Here is a 5780-nt window from a genome sequence, read left to right as displayed (position 1 = left end):
TTTTAGCTGAGATTTTCCTGACAGCTGTGGAGCTGCACACAGAGGACTTCACTGTGTGTTCCAGAAGAAGTGGGACCATGTAGAGACCTGTACCAGACGAGTACCAGCCGGATCCCTCCTGCCAGAGGTGGAGAGCTGCATCTGTTGTGACCAGAGAGAGAAAGACAGACAAGCAAGTGACCGGACCTGGATCCAGACTGCATCTTATTGGATCCAAGAGAATCTGCAGAACTGTGAGTGGCACCGGTGCTTTCCTGTGATAGGTTATAGAGTCAGGGACTTAGTCAGTGTGCTGTAGAATCGTCCCCTGTGTAGCAGGGCTAGATAGGGAATAAGTGTGGAGAGTAGCCTGCAAGCTGACTGTTTGCTGTTTAGCTTATTCTGTGTCTATGCAAAACCTCATTACCACTGTTGTTGATTTATGTTCACCTGTTCATACCATTCCTGTAATTGACCCATTGTACCTCTGGTGCGGTGGTACTGTATTGTTACTCAGCTTTTCCGGCAGTTTCATTTTGCTCCTTAATAAAGCCGGCTTTTGCTTCAGTCTCCTTATCTGCTGTACTGTACTTGAATCCTGCTTTGCGGTCTCTTCCTCTTCTGACCGCTACAAGTGGCGCTGCGAGCAGGGTGTCCCACCATTCGAGCTGAATTTGAAGGCATTCCTGTCGACTGCTTAGTGGATACCGGGTCACAAGTAACGACTATGCCTGATTCACTTTTCTACCGTTACTTCCAAGCGCTGGCCAAGCCAGAGCGAGAGACGCTGGTCCGGGTTACAGCGGCCAATCAACAACAGATCCCTGTCACAGGAGTCGTGTGGATGAATGTACGGCTATGTGGGCAAGAAGTGGGACGGAAAGGTATCCTGCTGGTCCCTGAGACGTTCAAAGAAGATGTGCCTGTGATAATGGGCATGAACATTCTGCGAGAATTAGATCAGATAATGTTCACCAAACGGGGGCCAGGCTATTGGAAGCAAGCCACTCCACACAAACCTACTCAGAAAGCGTTTCAACGGCTGATCCAATTCTGTGGGACACAGAAAAGTGTCCCAGCACACCAGTCTGTGGGAACGATCCGAGCACCAGGAAAGGCTACCCTCACCATCCCCCCTGGACGGGAGACCGTGTTGACGTTACCCGTGGGAACCTTCCGCAATCTTGAAGGTATGAAGGTGTTCATCGAACCGACGGCCCTAGGAGAGTTGGGTCAGGATGTCCTGGTGGCCCGAACACTGGGAGTGGTCCAGAATGGACGAGTACCCATAAGAGCTGTGAATATGGGAAATCTAGAAGTCTCCTTGACGCCAGGAGTGGAACTGGCTCGTGTGTACCTACACCGGGGAGGAGTATTGAGTCGGAGAGAAGTGACTCTAGCTTCAGTAGGTGATGCTGTTTGGACCCTGGCAGTTACTGCCAGTGTAGAAGAGATGCCGACCCCAGAATGGAATGGGAGAACCATCTTGGAGCAAATGGAAATAGATGTGAAGGCTCTCAGTTCAGACCAACGGCAAGCAGTTGAAAACATGTTATGGGAGAATCAGGCTGCATTCGCCCGTCACGCTGATGACTTTGGCTGCACAGATGCTATCACACATGAGATACCGACGGGGGACACTCCTCCAATTCAGGAAAGATATCGGCAGATTCCGCCCAAGTTGTACCAGGAAGTGAAAACGTTGTTGAAACAGATGATAGATACCGGAGTGGTGTGGGGTAGCCAGAGCCCTTGGGCAGCCCCAGTGGTGCTTGTTAAGAAGAAGGATGGCACTATTCGGTTTTGTGTGGATTACCGGCGGTTGAATGCATGCACCGCGCGAGACTCATATCCTCTGCCACGTATCGAGGATTCTCTGACTGCTCTAGGACGAGCCAAATACTTCTCTACCTTGGACCTGGCGAGCGGGTACTGGCAAGTACCAGTGGCCGAGCAAGACAAGGCAAAGACGGCATTCATACTCCCCATGGGACTATTCAAATTCAACAGGATGCCATTTGGGCTGACAAATGCCCCGGGGACCTTCCAGCGGCTGATCTAGAGATGCCTGGAAGACCTGAATTTTGAAGCCACTCTGATATACCTGGACAATATCATCATATACTCTGCTACTTTTCAAGAACACCTGAATCGGCTAGGGCAAGTACTCGAGCGACTGCGATCCCATGGCCTGAAGGTAAAGCCAAAGAAGTGTCATCTCTTCAAGAGGGAGATCGAGTACTTGGGCCATAGGGTGTCCCAAGATGGAGTTTTGCCGTCCCAAGACAAAGTGGCTGCAATATGACAATGGCTAGTGCCCAGAACACTGCGGGAGTTGAAGGCCTTCCTTGGACTGACCGGGTACTACCGGCAGTTCATCAAAGACTATGCCAAGATAGCGGGCCCTCTGAATGAGTTGTTGAGAGGAACGACTGGGCAACCCAAGGGCCAAAATATTACCTGGGGGCAGAAGCAGGAAGAGGCCTTCCAGGCCCTGAAAGAAGCTCTGACATCGGCCCCCATATTGGCTTATGCCGACGTTGATAAACCATTTCTCTTATCTACTGATGGCAGTCTCTACGGACTCGGGGCAGTCCTGTCGCAGGTACAAGATGGACATGAGAGGGTGATCGCCTATGCCAGTAGATCCTTGCGAGAGACAGATGAAACCCCCACAACTACAGTTCCTTCCGGCTAGAACTCCTTGCCCTGGTGTGGGCCATGACGGAGAAGTTTGCGGGATATTTGACAGGAGCTAAGATCTTTGTACGGACTGATAACAATCCCCTGGTCCATCTGGACACTGCCAAGTTGGGAGCCCTGGAGCAACGCTGGGCAGCTCGCCTTGCAAAGTATGACTTCTCAATTCGCTACCGTTCCGCTACGGACAACACTAATGCCGATGGCCTGTCGAGGGTTACTTATGGGACACCAGTAGGGGATGTCGATGAACAAAAAGAAGAAGATGAAACTCTGGATTTTCGCAAGTTAGTTTTGCCCACAGTTGCGGCCCAGACAAGTGGGGAGGCCCGTAAGCTACCCAAGGCATTGAGGAGGACTAATGAGGACTGGGGCTGATTACAGGATGAAGATGTTGGACTGCGGCAAATGAAAAACTGGGTAACCCAGCGAAGGAAGCCCAACAGAGAAGTAAGGGCTGACCTGGATGCCGAGATGAAGTCCGTTCTACATCAATGGGACAGACTGGAAATGCACGGAGCTGTTCTGTACCGCAAGTGGCAACAGCCTAATGACCTAGAGGCGAGGTGGCAAGTAGTCATACCGGGAAGCGTGGCATGTTAGATAGCCAGAGAAGCCCATGAATTTGGAGCTCACTTCGGGCCCGCCAAGACTTACCAGTGGCTGCAGCGTTATGTGTATTGTCCGTGACTGGAGGCAGTGGTGGAGGAAGTTTGCCGACAGTGTCGAGTGTGTGAACTCACTAAAAGCACGGAACAGAGGGCACCCCTCCAGTCTATACAGACCAAAGAACCGCTGGAATTATTGATGATAGACTACCTCCTCGTGGGACAATCATCGAGAGGTCCACAGTACTGCCTGGTCATGGTTGACCACCTCTCCAAGTTTGCAGTAGTCTCCCCAACTCGGGATCAGACGGCTGAGTCCGCAGCACGTGCTATCGACCCCTTATCATCCCCAAGGGAATGGGGCCTGTGAGCGCTTCAACCGGACGCTGCTACAAATGCTGAGAACGATAGAGGAAGACAAGAGGGCACACTGGTCTGATTACCTGCCGGAACTAGTCTGGGCCTACAATAATCGGGGCCATACCACCACTGGTTACACCCCGTATATATTACTGTTTGGGAGAGCTGGTAGAGAAATCATTGAATTGAACATGGAGCAGCCAGAAGACCTAATGGAGCGATCAACCACCTCATGGGTGAAAGAACACCGTCAGCGACTCCAGACCATCCGCCGTTTGGCAGGCCAGCGGTTACAGGAGAGAACTCATACAGACCGTACTCCAGTCCAGGAGGTGCCACTGAAGCCTGGAGACCGGGTCCTGGTACGAGAGAAACGCCTCAGAGGCAAATTGAGTGAGCGTTGGGAAGTACAGCCATACAAAGTGATCAAGAGAGTGTACCCTAATGGTCCGGTTTACGAAGTACAAGTTGAAAATGAGGAGTTTGCTTCACAGACTTTATATAGGAATATGCTACGGCCATGCCGGTCCGCAGATCCTGCACCTATTCAGAGGACACCTTCTCCTCCTGCCCCATACGCAGAATGTGTTATCTCAGATGGAAATGAATGTGAAGACTGGTGGACCGTTCATGACACTGCGGAAGGTCCCCAGGCCGTAAGTGATGAGGCTCCTTCTACACAACCACTACCGTCTCGCAGTGAGGAGGAACCCGCGACCACATCCAGATCTCCTGCTCTAATGGAAGAGCCCAGGTTAACAACTCCCAGTGGAGAAAGTCAGGTCCTAGCAGATAGTCAAGACCTCCGGAGATCCAGTAGGTCTACTGCAGGGGTTCCACCAAACAGGTACGCTGCTGACGAGTTCATTTGGTCTGCCTGTAGATATTGTGGACAATGTTTGTACTGCCGTTTAAATGTTTCATTAACCCCTTTGTTTTCCATGGACTATATAGCGAGGCCGAGGACGGCCACCTTTAAGTGGGGAGGCATGTAAGAGGCAGCCCTGAATCAAACAGCAACATTTCCAGCACTTATATCTATGCAGACTGTCGTGTTTCCCTCCGGCCACCAGAGCCCACTGTGACTAAACAGGAACCTGAGTTGTGCTGGCCAGAGGCTAAGAAAGGGTTAAGAAGTTTTTCCCGGGCTGTTCCAGAAGTTGCTGAGATTACAGAGAGAGATGGACTGCTGAGAGATAACAGATAAAGACTGTAGCAGCAGAAGGCTATTTTAGCTGAGATTTTCCTGACAGATGTGGAGCTGCACACAGAGGACTTCACTGTGTGTTCCAGAAGAAGTGGGACCGTGTAGAGACCCGTACCAGACGAGTACCAGCCGGATCCCTCCTGCCAGAGGTGGAGAGCTGCATCTGTTGTGACCAGAGAGAGAAAGACAGACCGGACCTGGATCCAGACTGCATCTTATTGGATCCAAGAGAATCTGCAGAACTGTGAGTGGCACTGGTGCTTTCCTGTGATAGGTTATAGAGTCAGGGACTTAGTCAGTGCGCTCTAGAAGCGTCCCCTGGGTAGCAGGGCTAGATAGGGAATAAGTGTGGAGAGTAGCCTGCAAGCTGACTGTTTGCTGTTTAGCTTATTCTGTGTCTATGCAAAACCTCATTACCACTGTTGTTGATTTATGTTCACCTGTTCATACCATTCCTGTAATTGACCCATTGTACCTCTGGTGCGGTGGTACTGTATTGTTACTCAGCTTTTCCGGCAGTTTCATTTTGCTCCTTAATAAAGCCGGCTTTTGCTTCAGTCTCCTTGTCTGCTGTACTGTACTTGAATCCTGCTTTGCGGTCTCTCCCTCCTCTGACCGCTACACATCTCGCCACCGCCAGGTCCCTTATGACTAAAGCCCTGTCCTGTAACACCCTGAGGATATATAAGAAGGCATGGACCTCGTTCTGTAATTTTAAGAGAACCCATTCTTCGGCAGCAGTGGGCAACATCTCTTACCTACTGGCCTTTGCCTCATTTTTTGCCACTCTCACCACAAGCTGTCATTTATCACTATTAAGTTATACCCGGCTGGGATTCAACATCATTTGTATCTACGGCATCCCAATCAACCCTCCTTGTTTTCAGCCCATCCAATTAGAATGCTACTGAAGGGTATCCAGAAGG

General features: G+C 50.8%; 1 long non-coding RNA gene across 1 annotated transcript; it reads left to right on the top strand.

The window, feature by feature from the left end:
* The first annotated feature begins 489 nt into the window (after positions 1 to 489).
* Positions 490 to 4833, top strand: LOC120997230. Its single transcript, XR_005778129.1, has 3 exons — positions 490 to 632; positions 4694 to 4699; positions 4823 to 4833. It is a non-coding gene; the product is annotated as an uncharacterized LOC120997230 (long non-coding RNA).
* The last annotated feature ends 947 nt before the right edge of the window (positions 4834 to 5780 follow it).

This window comes from Bufo bufo, chromosome 4 (genome assembly GCF_905171765.1).
Source record: "Bufo bufo chromosome 4, aBufBuf1.1, whole genome shotgun sequence".
Lineage (NCBI taxonomy): Eukaryota > Metazoa > Chordata > Amphibia > Anura > Bufonidae > Bufo > Bufo bufo.
The sequence above is the reverse complement of the archived record's forward strand: the minus strand, read 5'-3'. Positions and strand labels throughout refer to the sequence as shown.